This window comes from Podarcis filfolensis (assembly GCF_964270895.1).
Source record: "Podarcis filfolensis genome assembly, chromosome: 13".
In the NCBI taxonomy this organism is placed as follows: Eukaryota; Metazoa; Chordata; class Lepidosauria; order Squamata; family Lacertidae; genus Podarcis; species Podarcis filfolensis.
The window spans coordinates 29,363,144-29,380,847 of NC_139615.1; positions in this window are offsets into that span (position 1 = coordinate 29,363,144).

Consider the following 17,704-nt stretch of genomic DNA (forward strand, 5'->3'; position numbering starts at 1 on the left):
CCCATCTGCCCCTCACTTCCCTCTATGGCACTTTCAGAACCCGCCTTCTTGACTGTTGGACCCACTATTGGTCTAGTCCGCTCAATCCACCAGAGGTTGTCTTCGCATGCAGGTGAAGTCGCTAACTCGCCGAAGCTTTGAGACCCATCAGCTACCCTCACCTGGTGGAGTCAGGACAGCTTGGAGGTTGGAGCTGCCGTTTATATTCTCCCTAATGCCCCAGCTGCTGTCTCACTCCAGGGCATTGTGGGAAATTTGAATGGCAATTTTCAGAGCACGGCATCCGCCCAGTGGTGGACTCTGCCAGGGCACTGGGCCATGGCTCCCAACAACTGCTCGAAAAGGCCACATACTGACCCCGGTATGTACATACACTTGTGAACCAGCCTTAAAAATTAGTGTTATTTTCTTCTGTTACAGTGGTACCTTGGGTTAAGAACTTAATTCATTTCCAGAGGTCCATTCTTAACCTGAAACTGTTCTTAACCTGAAGCACCACTTTAGCTAATGGGGCCTCCCGCTGCCGCTGCGCCGCTGGTGCACGATTTCTGTTCTCATCCTGAAGCAAAGTTCTTAACCCGAGGTACTATTTCTGGGTTAGCGGAGTCTGTAACCTGAAGCGTCTGTAACCTGAAGCGTCTGTAACCCGAGGTACCACTGTATTTGGTTGTGGGCTTTGGGTCAGGTCATGCACGCATGTGTGACAAAGGGTTTGCCTGTTGTTTCAGTAGGAGGGTTCTAAGCATCAATGCTCAGTGCCACAAAACAAGTGCTATCAGATATGTTTTGGGTGCAATGGGCAAGGCAAAATAACAGGCCCAGCTTTCTCTTGGAGTGGGGCGGAGACGCCAACAGCCTGAGGAGGAAGAGTGGCTGTGCTTTTCAGAAATTGAAGGATTGTCAGGTTTCATTAAAAAAATGGGGAAGGGATAGGACAGGTTTCTGTTTGCTCCTGAACCAGAAAGGTATAGCTATGACCCCATTTGCACCCCAGCTGCATCCCTCATCAGCTGTTTTAATAGAGGATCTGCCATTGTCTCTGGTGAAACATAATCTTTCAGCTTTCCACCAGGTGGCAGTTTTGAGCTTTGAGCAAACCAGCTCTGGAAGCATTCCTTGTGCGCACTGTTTTTAACAAAACATTTTATTATTGTGTTATTCCAGTATGTAATGGTGAAGAAATAAACGTTTCTCCACTAGGTATCCGGCAAGTTTGGAGCAACATGCTCTCCCAACGATCTTTACTACAGACTTCTGTGTGAATAGGATGGAATTGCAAGGACTGAGAGAGAGGTTTGTGTGGTTCTTGTTACGAAATATTTGTGCCACCTCTTAAAACCACCCAGCTGTTAGATTCACAGGATCCAGTTTTGCATTTGTGGGTGACCTTCATCTTGAGCACAATAAGGAGTCTCAGACTGTTTGGAGTGAGCCTGGCATATTCTCTAGTCAGTGGATAGAACGTTTAAACCAGGGAGTTCTGGGTTCAAATCCTTATTCATCATGAAATTCCCGGGTAGATCTCTCATTTTTTAAACATTTCAGCCTCAGTCATGCCTTTGATGTGGGATTACCTTACTGGGACATTTTGAGGGTGATCCTTAAGGGAATTCCCTTAAGGGCTTGATCCTTAAGGGAATTCACAGGAAAAAGGTTTCCCGTCCTTTCCAGGGGGCCCTCACAGAACAATGATGGGTGGGGTGAGCAGACTGAAACCTTTCCTCTTGTGAACTTCAGTAAGTTGACTTTGGATCCAAGCCACAACCATATAGTTTTGTGAATAAAAGCTTGTATCAGTACTAGAAACCCATGCAAATGGGAAACTGAGAGCTGATTCATACCTGTGCGTTCATTGCTTAATGGTGCAATTTGCTTGTGTGAATGGAAGTTGCCCTCACAGCATTTCATTTCACCTTGCCTCACCATGTATAAAGGGATGCCCCCCCCCCCAAACCCCCGCTTTTCCCTTGAGGCTGCTCGCACATCCAGCTGTCAATAATGAAGCCTGCGTCCACACTGTGGAAGAGGATCAACCAATATCTGCTCCTGACTTTTTGACTGTGTCCACATAAGGCGTTAATGCATACATGGGTTGCTGTCCCTTTGTGTGCTTTGGTCTGCTTTTTATGCCTTTGAAATCTGCCTCAGTGTTTCCCATCCACACTAGTGGGCGGTGCTTGATGGGATTTATTTGTGCTGTGTGGGCTATCCTTCCCCACAGGGTGGCGCTGTGGTCTAAACCACTGAGCCTCTTGGGCTTAATGATCAGAAGGTTGGCGGTTTGAATCCCCATGACGGGGTGGCGAGAAGGTAAACGGCATTTCCGTGCGCTCTGGTTTCCATCACAGTGTTCCGTTGCACCAGAAGCGGTTTAGTCATGCTGGGCACATGAACCAGAAAGCTGTCTGTGGACAAACGCCGGCTCCCTTGGCCGGAAAGCGAGATGAGCACCGCAACCCATAGTTGCCTTTGACTTGACTTGACTTAACCGTCCAGGAGTCCTTTATGAGCCAGAAACCTGTTACACGTGGGTAGGTGTTTGTTTACCTGTGCACCTTTTTACATCTTTTTAAATGAACTACAAGTTTTTCAGTCTACCAGACATGCACAAAAGCACAGTCAAAAATAATTTAAAAAGCTGGGCAATGATTTGAAGCCAAACACATGAAAGGTTGCTGCTTCCTTTCTCCTCCTTCTCCTTCCTCTTCTCCTTCTCTTATACCTGCAAGACCAAATGATAGATTTCGAACTAGCCATTTTGCCCAAGAGTTCTGTGCAAAGGAGTGGTTTTTAAAATGAAAATACCATGGATGTGCCTTTGGCAGCAGCCGGTAGAAAAAAGCAGGCTGCATCCTTTTGGCTGATGGGAACAAAATGTACACCTTGGAGGATAAGGGATGCAATAGATATCGCACCCAGCGAAATGTCGTTACAGTTGTAAGAACAAGCCCCAGTGCCCACGCAATGCACTTCAGCACGTCCACAGTTGGGTCATGTGTGATTTTATGTGGGATGGTTTTTTTTCTTACCGATTATCTGTGGATTGAGAAAACCCAAATTTGGCAGGGAGTGAGTGGATGCAACAACAAGAGACACAGTCGGCTTCAAATGCACATTCACCTCCACTGTGGGTGAGCTCTGTAACGCAAGGGTAAATTCTGTGTCTCCCCAACCCTGCCACATCTTGGATTGCTGCGCAAGGTATAAAATCTGCAGGGTGCTCCCCTCCCAGATTTCCACTGAGTAATGTTGAGTATTGCGAGCTCTTCCTTCCTTTTTCCCCCTTCCAGTTTCTTCTAGCAGAGGCCCCACCCAGCTCAACTCTTCCCTGAAGCCCTTTGGCACAAAAGCTGGGCTTATTCACCGCAAGCCACATGACAGCGGGGCTCCACCTGTGGCCGGTACCCACCTAGCAACCGTGCGCCACTCCCTGGCAACGGGTTTATGAGCATTCCACAGGCTCAGGTGCGCTGAGGATAACCATCCCAGGGTTCTCATTACGTCCTGTGACATCCCGGCCTCTCCCGAGGGCCAGTGACTTCACCTAGTACCAGCCATTAAATCATTTTTTAGATGGTTTTAGGCTCCCACACCTCCCAGCATAGCTCCTCGCGTCCTCATAATGGGAGCCAGCAGTATATGGAAAAAGGTGGACAGGCAGCTGTGGTTGGCAGCCCAAGGAAGGAAGTGAAGTCAATGTTCATTGTTTCAGCACTTCAGCAAAGTGGTGCATCTTCAGCATGGGTAGGCAAACTAAGGCCTGGGGGCCGAATCTGGCCCAATCGCCTTCTAAATCCGGCCCACGGACTGTCCAGGAATCGGTGTTTTTACATGAGTAGAATGTGTCCTTTTTTAAAAAAATGCATCTCTGGGTTATTTGTGGGGCATAGGAATTTGTTCATTTCCCCCCCCCAAAAAAAATAGTCTGCCCCCCCCAATGTCTGAGGGATAGTGGACCGGTCCCCTGCTGAAAAGGTTTGCTGACCTCTCATCTTCAGGCTGCAAAGGCAATTGGGGATCCCATACCCTCCAACATTTCTCCAATGAAAATAGAGGCGTTCTATTCCATAATACAACTACTACTAATAATAATATTTATATCCCGCCTATCTGAGTGGATTGCCGCAGCCACTCTGGGCAGCATCCAACATATATAGAAACAGTGCTTTCTTTCTGGGGGGACGCAGTGAGTATGCATACCCCTAAACATTTTGTGAATCTTTGTCCTTTTGTCCATTTACTGTATTTATTTTCCCCGATTTGAACTATGAAATGGTGATTTTCTTGAGTCAAAATGAGAGTACTGTACCCCTAAACATTTTTTTAAGTAAAAAAAGCACTGTATAGAAATATAATAAAACTTAAAAAAATAAATAAACAAAACTTCCCCATACAGGGCTGCCTTCAGATGCCTTCTAAAAGTTGTAGAGTTACTTATATCTCCTTGGCTTGGGGGCTCCAACGTTTCTCCAGTGAAAATAGGAATGGCCTAAGGAAAAGCAGGTCATTCTGGGATCAAATCAGAAACTGGGACAGCTTCTGTAAGTCTGGGACTGACCCTGGAAAATAGGGACACTTGGGGTGGGTCTGGAATGCACAAGCCAAAGGCAGCATCCTGTTTTCACAGCGGCCAAACAGATGCCTGTGGGAGGCCCATAAGCAAGGCATGAGCGCACCAGCCCTCTCCAGTTGCAATTCCCAGAAACCACTGTTGCCTTTGACAATGGGAGCCAGCAGTATCTGGAACATACCAAAGGCAACATGCCTTTAATTAGTAGGATTGACACCTAGGGCTGTGTGCCTCCTAGCATGTGCACATATACTATATACATGTATACTATATACGTGTGTGTCCCACAAGCCAAGTGCCTCTGAGCATGTGCAGAATATCTTTTCTTTGTGATGATGGAATGGCCCTTGCTGGATCCAACGTGGCTCTTCTGCATCGTGGGATTTAGCACCATCCCTCTTCTCCAGCCTACGTGCCTCCAGTTGTGTCAACCGATGCTGTGCTGCCTTTGGGCGACCTGGGATGGGATGACACCCAGCGACTCCAACACCAATGCAGCCCATCACTCCAGTGCGACACCTTAGCATACAGGTGCCCATGCTGCGACGGCAGCAACAGACTCAGCTGGCTTTTTCTTCTTCATCATCTTAACATTGCTCATCCTCCAGTTTTGGCAACAGGCCCAGAAGATAAAAAAAAATAAAAATAATTCCGGTCAGACCAGACCAATTTCTGTCTGGGTGGCAACCTTCCTTGATTATCTCCCTTATTCTCCAAATCATTATTTCAGCAGATGCCGGGTTTTCCTTCCTGTGGAGATGAAAAGTTACAGCTGCCCAAATTCTCTGGCACCACTGTGAAAGGTAGAAGAGCCATTTCCCCCATTAAATCTGCTCACTCCTGTAGATGACTAACAGTGAAATCGTATGCCTGTCTACTCCGGAGGTACTGAATTCACTGCCACTTACTTCCAGTCAATTGTTCATCGGCTTCAGTAGTGTAGCGTGGGTTGCTGGCGCCCGGGGTGGGCAAGCTGCTGATGCCACCGGACTACACACACACACAGAGCCAAGCAGGACTGCGCTGAGCTGCACTACGCCGTGTGCCCGCACAGGGGGAGGGGCCTGGCCAGCTGACATGGCCCTTGGCAGGTGAATCCCCTCAGTGCCCATGGAGAAGAGTGCCATTCCATGCCGTAGTCATTCCGTTGCCTACCCACCTCCCTCCATCTGTGCCTGTTCATTGTGGGCCTGAGCTGCGCTGCTGGGTGGGGCAGGGATCCCCATGGAAGCCAGCGCTTGCTTTGGGACACCTTGTTGTGCCCCCTCAGAATTTTGTGCCCAGGGCCATGGCACACACCCCAACACCTTCCACACTACACCACTGCTTGAATTGCAGCCTGAAAGAGAAGCACCTGCCTATAAACAACTGTTTCTGCCCTGAAAATCTCCTAAATAGCTGGGGGTGGGGGAGAGAATGTGTGCTGTGATGACTCACCACTGAGAACAAAGCACCCTGCCCATGCTTGTGGATACCCTCGTCTCCACTATAATCCCACTTCTTTTACTCGTGTCAGATGTCCCGGGTACGGAAAACAGGTTCCAAGGCTGAGCCCCAGCACGGATGAAAAGCCGGCCTGCAATCCATCAGCAAGCCAAATTCAGCGGCTCTTCGGCAGCACAACAGATTCAAAAATAATAATAATAATGCAAGAGGGCACTGGATGAAGCGATGATGTTTATAGTGAGCAGAATTTTAATTCTGTGTTTTCTCTCCCGTTGGGAAATCGGTTTAGATACCGCGAAGCGTCGTTGACCTGCAAAGGGTTATGTTTTGACATACACATAATACAGCAAAGATTTTGACGGTGTTTTCCTTTCTCGTGCAAGGGGGCGGGCTGCTCTCTGTTGCCCTGGCAGTAGCTCCTTTGCTGGAAACCGAGGGAAAAGGAATTTTCTGTGTCGGTGTTTTGATACTGCCAAAGCAAGGATCCTGTCCTTGGCTTTGTGAGTGTTGCCGGGGTCTGTCTGGACTAAACAGACCCTTATCCCAAATATTTGCTGTGGAGTGGGAAAAAAGGGGTAGGTCTCCCCATCCAGCCACTGTTGCCATTGGGTACACGCTCAAGGTTGCTGAGCGCAGTAATTTAAGGCAATTTAAACGCCTCTCTGTACTTGCACCCCATGGGACTAAAATAGTGTTGGGTGGGTTTCTTTCTTCGTTCGTCCTGCTCCTTTTCATTATTTTGTGGATAAGAGAAGATTTCTTATTAGGGATGGCGAATACAGAATCAGGGGCGGCATTTTTTCTTAATAAAAACTACATGTGAAATTTTTGCATGCATGTGCCAGCAGAACTGCAGTGCTGGATCAGACCAAGATCCCATTTCCATAAGCTCCACTGGATGCTTTGAGGACGATTGCAACAAACAGCTCATGAAGGCAACTTGTTCTTTGACCCCAGCATCTCGTATCCAGGGCTAGACTGCCCCTGCATCTAGATGCTCCATAGCCAAAATCTGTTGATTAGCCCAATCTAATGCAGAGTTATCTAATCCATTTTTATGCTACCTAAGACAAAGACCATAAACCGCATCATGCACTGGTGATGTTTCCTTGTGTTGATTTTCTGCAGTGGTAGCAATGGATACTGTATACCGCTGGCTGTTGAGTGTGTACAGTCGTACCTCGGGTTAAGTACTTAATTCGTTCCGAAGGTCCGTACTTAACCTGAAACTGTTCTTAACCTAAAGAACCACTTTAGCAAATGGGGCCTCCTGCTGCTGCCGTGCCGCCGGAGCACAATTTCTGTTCTCATCCTGAAGCAAAGTTCTTAACCTGAAGCACTATTTCTGGGTTAGTGGAGGCTGTAACCTGAAGCGTATGTAACCTGAAGTGTACCAGTATGTAACCCAAGGTACCACTGTATTGACTTTTGTGGTGTTTTACTTTTACATCAAAAGGGACGCAGGTGGCGCTGTGGTCTAAATCACAGAGCCTAGAGCTTGCCGATCAGAAGGTTGGCAGTTCGAATCCCCGCAACAGGCTGAGCTCCCGTTGCTCGGTCCCAGCTCCTGCCCACCAGGCAGTTTGAAAGCACATCAAGTGCAAGTAGATGAATAGGTACCACTCCGGCGGGAAGGTAAATGGCGTTTCTGTGCGCTGCTCTGGTTCACCAGAAGCAGCTTAGTCATGCTGGCCACATGACCCAGAAGCTGTCTGTGGACAAACGCTGACTCCCTCAGCCTATAGAGTGAGATGAGCGCCGCAACCCCAGAGTCGTCTGTGACTTGACCTAACGGTCAGGGGTACCTTTTGTTACGAAAAAGGAGCAATGCTGCTGAGTGCTCCAGATGGCTGGAAAGCCAAACAGGATGTTGATGTTTTGGGACTGTACCGTGGGAACAAGGGACAGTCTATTATGTGCACTGAGCACCGGATGTTAGCTCAGAGTGTCACATGACCCTGTACTGGAAGTACATGGGAGGAGTTTTTTCTCTCTCTGCTGTTGCTGTAGAAAGAGTGCAGACACGTTTCTCTGTACTGCTGGAAAGACAGAAATAAAGGCATGTAAAATATTTCTGTCTGTCTATCTCCCCTCCCTGGGGAAAGGGGGGGAGGAGTGGTTGTGTTCTTCTCACGTTTGAAGAAGGATCGCCGGGATCTCGCCTTGTCGTGCCGGGAGTCGCTGACGGGGGAGATCAACAAGGAACTCAAGCCGGGCACCTGGAGAGTGGCCAATTCCTCTGACTGATATGGCTCGAGATTCCAACATATGGTAGCAGACGCCGCTGGTTATCTGATCCATGGGAATCAGCATGAGAGGTGAGAGGTTGATGGATCGTGTGCCATCCTCTGCACCAAGGAAAGAAGATAACGTCTGCATTGCAGCCAGAAGCTGAACAGACGGCTGGACACCAAGAGGGGGTGTTTTCCAAGCATCGGAGCCCCAAAAAGGTATGCTGAATTTCGGGCTGAAAGTGTGAACGCAGGAGTGGTTCACAAGAGCTGCGTTTGGAAAAACAGCTCTGAGAGCAAAGGCTTGCATACCAGAAATTCTTGTGGCTAGATAAGAAGAAGAGGTATGCACAGTTGCTAGGCAACGACAGTCAGTACAGTGGAAAGTTACTGACACGTGGGGCTGGCTGCGAAAGTTGTTTTGTCTTCGCTGCTATGCAAGGACTTTGAAACAGTTTGCCTGCCCGAGAGAGGCTGTAAACAGCTCAAAAGAAACTTTTGGATTTTACTAGCTTGAGGGTGAAGAGCTGAGACTTGGATTCAAAATGGATGCCAAGGACAGGGGGAGGGAAGAACGGAGTTCTAATTCCCCCACTGATGTTGCTACTGGAGAGGATGCTGTAGCTTTGAACGTTGTCCGATGTTACAATTGTGGACAGGCTGGGCATCTTCAGCGGAGCTGCAAGAAGCCACGCCAGCCAAAAGGAGCTAAGGGCCGCTCAGCAAAGCCTGAGGCAGCAGACAAAGGTCATACCAAGTCTTCGGTGAAACCTGCAAAGGCCCTGATGGCGAAAGGAACCACGCCAGATGTTGGAAATTCGTTTATAATCGATGCGGGCTGTAATTTTCATATGTCCCCACACAGAGAACTCTTTTCAACGTTTAAGAAGCAAAGCTTCGCTGTGGAACAAGCCAACGGTCAGGAGCTGGAGGCGACCGGGATTGGAACTGTGTATCTGAAGAGTCTGAACCTGACTATACACAATGTTTACTTGGTTCCTGAATTGAAGTTCAATCTGCTGAGTGTTTCGCAGATTGCAAAGAAAGGACTGAAACTGTCCTATGATGCTGAGAGCTGCAAGATCTTCAAAGATGGAGAGTTGTATCTTTCTGCCAGAGAGAAAGATGGACTGTATTTGTTGACTTTTGAGCAAAGTGATTACATGGAATGTAATTCTGAGTCTAACTTGATTTCTCTTGCAGGTGTGACCAAAACGAGCGCCAAGAAGGTGGCCAGGGTCGACAGAGCGTTTCAGCGGGTGTATGCTGATGTGATTGGTCCTCTAGAACCATCTAGAGGCAAAGCAAGATTTTATCTTGTGTGTGTGGATCATTTCTCTAACTTTGTCTGGATTTATGTGTTAAAGAGGCCACAGGAAGCCTTGGAAAGGTTTCAGGAGTTTTGTGACAAGGTTAAAAATATGCATGATGCTAACATTGATTGTCTTTTAACAGATGAGAAGCAGATTTTTCTTTTACAGGATTTTCAGGAGTTCCTGCAGAAGAAAGGGATAAGACACAAGGTTGCTGTTTCAGCGGAAGCGTGGAACAGGGGTGTCTATGTACGGGTGAACAAAGAATTGCAAAAGGGGATGAATGCGCAATTGCTTAGTTCACATCTGCCACATGAGTTCTGGGCGGAGTCACTCATGTCGTTTTGTTATGCGTGGGTGAGAAAGGTTTCAAAAGAGTTGGGAAGTTCTCCTTTTGAGAAACTGTTCCAGAGAAAACCTTCTGTTGCCCATTTCAAGGTTTTTGGGTCTCATGTGAGGACAGAAGCTCCAGGTGGAGTAAAGAATGCCAGAGGCATTTTTGTGGGATATGAAAAGGGTCTCTACAGAGTAATTTTGTCTGAATCTGGTCAGGTGGTTCTCACAAAATTTCTAGAGAGTGCTCCTGAAAAGGAGAGAGCGATAGTACACACATTTCCCACAGAGGACGATTCAGATGATGATGATGATTTTACAGATTACAGTGGTACTGAGAGCGACAGTGATAGCTCAGAGAGCTCAGTTGTCACAGTCATTGAGAGGAAATCTCACACAATGGATAGACCTTCACAGGTGAAGGATGAACCACTGTTTACCATTGGAACTGGTTCTCCTAAGAGTCCTGAGACTGAACCAGTGAGCAGAGAGGATCAGAACCTCTTACGCAGGTCTGAGAGAGTCACAAAGGGTGAACCACCCAAAAGGTACTCAGAAGAGTTTGCTAACTTAGCTGTTGCATGTGTTGCTGTTGTACACAACCGAGGACAGGTTGGAGCTGTGTCTAAGTCAGAGACAAAGACACAACAAAGAGTTGCTAGCCAAGGTAATGCAGATGCACTCATTCCTTGGAAGCCAGACAACCAGAGAGGTACACTGGGGAAACCAGTGACGGGGAGTTCCAAGGGTGGAACTGAAACAACAGGGGAGTGTTATGTGTATAACAACTGTTTGTTTTCTTCTCTGGATCACGCTTTGCTTGCCGCAACACGCATTGATTCTTTTGGGGGAGGTTGTTACGAAAAAGGAGCAATGCTGCTGAGTGCTCCAGATGGCTGGAAAGCCAAACAGGATGTTGATGTTTTGGGACTGTACCGTGGGAACAAGGGACAGTCTATTATGTGCACTGAGCACCGGATGTTAGCTCAGAGTGTCACATGACCCTGTACTGGAAGTACATGGGAGGAGTTTTTTCTCTCTCTGCTGTTGCTGTAGAAAGAGTGCAGACACGTTTCTCTGTACTGCTGGAAAGACAGAAATAAAGGCATGTAAAATATTTCTGTCTGTCTATCTCCCCTCCCTGGGGAAAGGGGGGGAGGAGTGGTTGTGTTCTTCTCACGTTTGAAGAAGGATCGCCGGGATCTCGCCTTGTCGTGCCGGGAGTCGCTGACGGGGGAGATCAACAAGGAACTCAAGCCGGGCACCTGGAGAGTGGCCAATTCCTCTGACTGATATGGCTCGAGATTCCAACACCTTTATGTTACTTTTACATCATTTTAACAGGTAAAAATTATTGACAGATAGCTTGGGTTTTATCTGCCTTGTTTGTATTCCCAGTGATTTTAGACACTTGCCTTGTTGCTATTCTCATTTTTCAGGGAGGAAGCTAAGGGAGAGTGGCTGAGCAGTGAATTGATCCCCAGACTCAATCCTACAGGACCACAGTATGCTCTGTTTTATGTTGCGGTTCTGCAGGACCAAAGGAATTTCAGGCCTTGCTTTTGGGCTTCTGTTTGGCCACTGTGAGAAAAGGATGCTGGACTAGGTAGACCTTTTGACCTGACCTGACCAGTCTCCCCTTATATCCTTACAGCATTCTGCAGAAATCAGCTTACTGAGAACCTCAGCTTGCTCTTAAAAAAAGGAAAAGGAAGCCCAGCGCTTACGCGAAAGCTGTATCTGTACACATAAAAATATAAGAATTGCCTTGCTGCATCAGAAGCCAAAACTAGGAAGGGAAGGGACTGGTTGCAAGAAAACAAGAGAGAGCGTCCTCAAATCCCAACCCCCCCAAAAAGATTTGGGTGCCCACTTAACAATAAAAGGGGGTGGGGGGATTTTGAGAATACTTTTCTGCTTTCTTGCTGAATCAGACCATCTACTGATTCTGTTATGTACTGAGTTGAATAGGATCCAAAATGGAGCAGTCTGATTGGTCCTAGAACAATAGGATTCAGAATGCAGCAGTCTGATTGGTCCTAGAACAATAGGACCCAGAATGCAGCAGTCTGATTGGTCCACAGGAGCCACCCAATCCAGCTCCAGGTGGAAGTGAATCCGCAACCTGATTGGCCTACAGGAGAATACCGGAATTAGCCAATCGCGTGGGGCCCATTGTGTAAATAATGTATATAACGCAGACATTCTGGGGGAACTTCCATTCCTCCTCACCACTATGAGCTGAATAAAGAGCATGAAATCCACTCTCGACTCCGAGTATATTTCAGATTCTGTTAGCTGCAGGGAGTTGTTATTGTTGTTGTTGTTTTAATTGAATTTATGTACCGCCCTATACCCGAAGGTCTCAGGGCAGTTCACAGGACAAAATCAGAATATAAAAGTTGGACTAGATGATTCTTGGAGTCCATTCCAACTCTACAATTTTATGATTCTGCTCTAGGGGTGGGGAACCTGGCGTGTGTGTGCTCACACACACACACACACACACACACACACACACACACACACATTTTCTTTCTTTGTTTTGCCAAGGACCTCATTCTCTTAGCGATGCAATTTGTCTGGAGCCACATGCCAGTGGAGGGAGGGGCACCAGCCCCAAGGAGGAGGGCCGCCCACTTTTCTTCTGCTCTCCTTGCCACCTGCATGACATTAGGCCAAGGGCTACAGGTTCCACACCCCTAAACTAGTTCACCCTCTGTCATTTGTGAGCTGCTGGGTGCTCAAAATAAGGCCATCAAGATGATGACTTCCTCTCTCTCTCTCTCTCTCTCTCTCTCTCTCTCTCTCTCTCTCCCTCTCCCTCTCCCTCTCTCTCCCTCTCTCTCTCTCTCTGATTTCTTCAAAGAGGTGTACACAAAGATTCCATTCAGACACTATAATACTAATAATAATTTGTTATTTACACCCCGCCCAGCTGGCTGGGTTTCCCCAGCCACTCTGGGCGGGTTCCAACTGAATATTAAAAACAATACAGCATCAGACATTAAAAACTTCCCTAAACAGGGCCGCCTTCAGTTGTCTTTTAAAAGTAAAATAGTAGTTTATTGCCTTGACACCTGATGGGAGGGCGTTCCACAGGGCGGGCGCCACTACCAAGAAGACCCTCTGCCTGGTTCCCTGTAACCTCACTTCTCGCAGCGAGGGAACTGCCAGAAGGCCCTCGGCACTGGACCTCAGTGTCCGGGCTGGATGATGGGGGTGGAGACGCTTCTTCAGGTATACAGGTATACTACTCATTATGTAACCTGCGACAAAATGTTGCAGTGTGTTCAGCTTTCCAGCTTGCTATGTACAGTACTAGTATTATTGCAAGCCATGCACAGCTCCATTAGGGCTCCCCCACCCTCAGGTTTTCCATTCTTCTTTCCAGCTGACTCTCAACATCTACCAAGTATGCTCAGTTTTCATTAGGCTTCAAGGGAGGTTCCACACCTTAGCCCCCCCCCCCCCGTGTGTGTGTGTTTTGAAAAAGCACTTACAAATCCAGCAGTCCACAGACACACACACACACCACCTGCTAATAGAGACTCTTGTTTCTCATCAGCCTTGTGCTGGTTCCATTCCCATCAGCACTCACCGCTTTAGTTCACTATTAGAGGAAACGGATGTTCTTCCTGAGCTTTGCCCAATACTCCCCCCCCCTTTCTTTTTAAAGCCATGCGATCGAGTGGCTACTGCCACATCTTTCGATTGTGAACGTGCTCCACTTAAGATACTGTTCCGTTTCCTCCTTTGTTCGACAATATGAGCTTCTTGGACAAGTCTTTGCACAGAGAGAGAAAGAGAGACTGAGACTTCTGGGATTCTCAAAAAGAAAAATTAACTAATTTAATGGAATTAATGGAACCAAAGCAGCAGCAGGTTGGCTAAAGGCAGAGGCCAGAAGGGTGCAGAAAAGGATGTTGTTGGATGCAAAACTCATCATGGAGGAATGAAAGAGGAGCCACGCTTGCCGAAAATGCCTCCTTCACTGCCAATGGTGCAGGAAGTCCGTGACCCTTTGTATTTGCCCCACTCTAAGCAGCAAGTTCCGCTAGGCCTTTTATCCTGATGTGTTTTATCCTTCCTTGTCATTCACCACTTCATTAATTATATTTTATGATGAAGTGGTACCTAATCCTTCTACCAGCACAAGGATTTCTGCTTGGGCAATATGACTTCCTCTCCCTGTGTGCCTCATGCAGCCTCCCCAAATCCGCTCCAAAGGTTGGGAGGAACCCCCCAACCCCCTCCTAAAAAAGATTTAGCAGGAATGGGTGTGGGGGTGCACAGGGAATGGGACGGGAAAGTCCTTTGCACAGCCCAAAGTCTTTGCATAAGAAGATCTATTTAATCGGATATCGCCCTGTATGTTTTAAATTTTTAAAACATCTATTTGCTATGCTTTTGTAAACCTTTTGTAAACCTTCACCAAATTTTGTGTGGTGGCTCCTGACATCCAGGGACAGGTTTCCATCTTTGTGTGGATATAACTCAATGAAATTTTGGATCAAAGACCTTCCTTCCTTCCTTCCTTCCTTCCTTCCTTCCTTCCTTCCTTCCTTCCTTCCTTCCTTTCTTAGAATTCACAAGCAACACAAGGCTAGTATAGAAATAAATCTACCCCCAAAACACAATTGTGGTAGGCTCTGGAGCAGGGGTCACCAATCTAAGGCCCATGGGTCGGAAGTGGCCCGCAGAGGTCATTTGACCGGCCCCCTGAACTGACCCGCCCTCTCGCACACTGCGCTAAACCAGCACAGCGCGGTGCGGGGACTCACTTCTGTGGCACCAAAAATTGTGTCTGCGCAGATGCTGAAAATCGCAGGCACACGCGTGCGATCCAGCCCACGGAGTGACCTCCATGGACCGATCCAGCCCAGGCAAGATAAAACTTGCTGACCGCTGCTCTGGAGTCAATATAGAGGTGAGAACCAACCAGGCTTCTCCTACCAATCCTTTCTTTTTGTTGCCAGGAGGACGGCAGACTTGCTATTTTCCAGCCTTCAGCTGCAATTCCGCGCATGGCTTTAAATCTCTCTTGCATGTTGCAGCAGGCTTGGCAGAGAAAACGGGGCTTCTATTTTTTAATTCTTAATGAGCGTGACTATGTCCTCCCATTCTGCATTTAGGAGAAGGCAACACACAGAGAGAGTGCAGCAGATGTCACTTGGCCATGAGAGTAATTTCTAAGGAATGGGGAATTGTAAGGCGTGTGTTGTCTCTCTAGGTGAACAGCAGCGCACTTACGTTCTTTCCCAGAAGGCTACCTGTTCAGGCCTGTGATTAGGGTTTCGTTTGAGCCGCGCCGCGCCTTGGGACCGCAGGAGGACTCGCTCTCAAATAAAACATGCACAGGAACTACGAGGCTGGGAGAAACATAACAGCCCTGGAGCGGGACCAGTTATCTTGAAAGCAAAAGCTGCTGGGCATGTACGGACTGCCTTTTCCTCATGATGAACATAGTCTGTTAACCCATCTCCCACAAAAAATCATTTGTAGGAGATGAGGGGTAAAGGATTCTAGTGTGGAGTATGCAGCTGCCAGTTTGTGTCAGGGGCTGGCTGGATGAAGAGGAGTGGTGGGAGGCACAGGCTGGGGAACCCGCAAGGGAAAACCCAGAGGAGGAAGGCTCAGAGCCAGGGGATTGGTGGTGGGACACTGAGGAGAGGTCAGAGTGAGAAGATTGGGAGGAGGAGTTGGATGCTGAAGGGGCAGCAGGGTTTAGTGAGCAAGAAGAGCTGGTGACAGGGAGCAGTTCAGACTCTGAGGCTGAAGCAGACGAGGGGGGTCAATATGCTGTTGAATAATCCAGGGAGTCTCCTGCTGCGACAGGCTCTCCTCCTGCCTGGTCTCCAATAACTTGCAGAGTAATGAGACTAGTGTAACAGAGGTGGGCAGACACAGTTTGAAACTGCTTGGGAAACATCCGGGAGAGGAGGAGCTTTAGAGACAGTGGAGGTCAGGGACCTTTAGTCCTGGCAACTGCCCCATAGCAGCAAGACCTTCTGGGAAGGGTTGCTAAGACCACGAGGCCGAGCCGAGTTTGTTTCATTTCCTTGAGCTTCACTGGCATCAGACAGCTCCTTCTTTTCTTGCCAACCTGTGTCTGGCTCCAGCCCTGACAGGTTGGGTGCAAGTGATAAGTCCCAGAACCTCAGCCCATAAGCAAAGCCCATAGGAAATTCTGTAAACGTCTACACAGAAGCAACTCCCCATTTAGTTCATTTACAGTGGTACCTCAGGTTAAGTACTTAATTTGTTCCGGAGGTCCATACTTAACCTGAAACTGTTCTTAACCTGAAGCACCACTTCAGCTAACGGGGCCTCCTGCTGCTGCCGTGCCGCCAGAGCACGATTTCTGTTCTCATCCTGAAGCAAAGTTCTTAACCTGAAGCACTATTTCTGGGTTAGCAGAGTCTGTAACCTGAAGCGTATGTAACCTGAAGCGTATGTAACCTGAAGTGTATGTAACCTGAAGCGTATGTAACCTGAGGTACCACTGTACTCCCAGGGAAGTGGTTACAGGATTGCAGCATAAATAATGGAGAGAGTGCCTCTGAGTAGTTGCGGAGTGCATTTTCCTCACTCAGTGGAGGTGGTGCCCATGGGGGCTGGTGGGAGGAAACAGTGGCAATGCTAACATCTGACGCTCCCTGTCTCTCTTTTTCTGTTCTACATCATCCATTACAGCACTCGCCACAAGAGCGTAACCATCTGGGCTGTGGAGATGCTTAGATTGAGGAAGATGACTTTTTGATTCCTGCTGTGGCTGGACGCTCACACCTCTCACTCTGCCCCTCAGAACAGTGGTAACCCAATTTTGGAAACTGGCGATGGGAATTCTCCTAGCTTTTTTCTCCTCTGGGCTCTGTAGGAAGAGAGGAAACTAAGGATGCAGCTTATGATAAGGCCTTGTTTTTGTGTGGGCCAATCAGGCAAAGAGGAGAGTGTGTGTGTTATGGGCCAACTGGCAATGAAACACCGGTGGGAACAGTCTGCCTGTTTCTATGCCAAGGGTGCCAACTTCCCCAGGCAAAGGCGGTGCCAAGCCTGTTTCTGCTCTCGATGAGCCAGCTCCTGTGCAGAAACGAGTGAGGCCTTTCCCAAGCTCGCCGGTGCCCACACCCTGGCCCAGCCTCACCATGGCCTCCCTCCTACTTTGCTGAACTTGGCATTTTTGGGTGCTGGCTTTGAGCATTGAAACCAGAAGGTTGAGTCAGTGCGTTCCCCCTCTGGGCATGGAACAAGGAGGGGCAGGGGCCTATCTCAGGGGCGGGCAGAGAGGCAAAGAGGGGGGATGGGTCAGCTCCAGGCTTTATATACTTTGTGCCATCACAGTTGTTAATTCTTTGGTAGGCTGGCATGAAAGGATCCAGAACTATTGCTCACCGCAGCCAACGCTTGTAAATTGTTTCCAAGCCTACAAACAGGTGACCTAATGGTGTGGACGGTAACTCCTCTGTGCACATGCAGAGGGCATTTTTGTTTGTTGCTGTGGAATCACAGCACATGCCACATAGAGTTGTCTGAGGATGAGGGCTAGGTTTTTCGATCCGAAGGCTGCAAATATCTGTCGGATCCCAAAGCTTCTAAGAAACAGACCACTGCTAAGAAACAGGGCTTGCTGGAGCTGGCATCCTCTTCCCTGCCTCCTCCCCACCACACCTAGTATCCGAAGCGAGCCAGCAGTAAATCACACCCTGCAACTTGGAGTTAACTCTTTATTACCCAAAACACAATTGGCATAGAAGTGTCAGGCCTAATGAGCTGACTGACCTTCTGATCAACAAGCCCAAGAGGCTCAG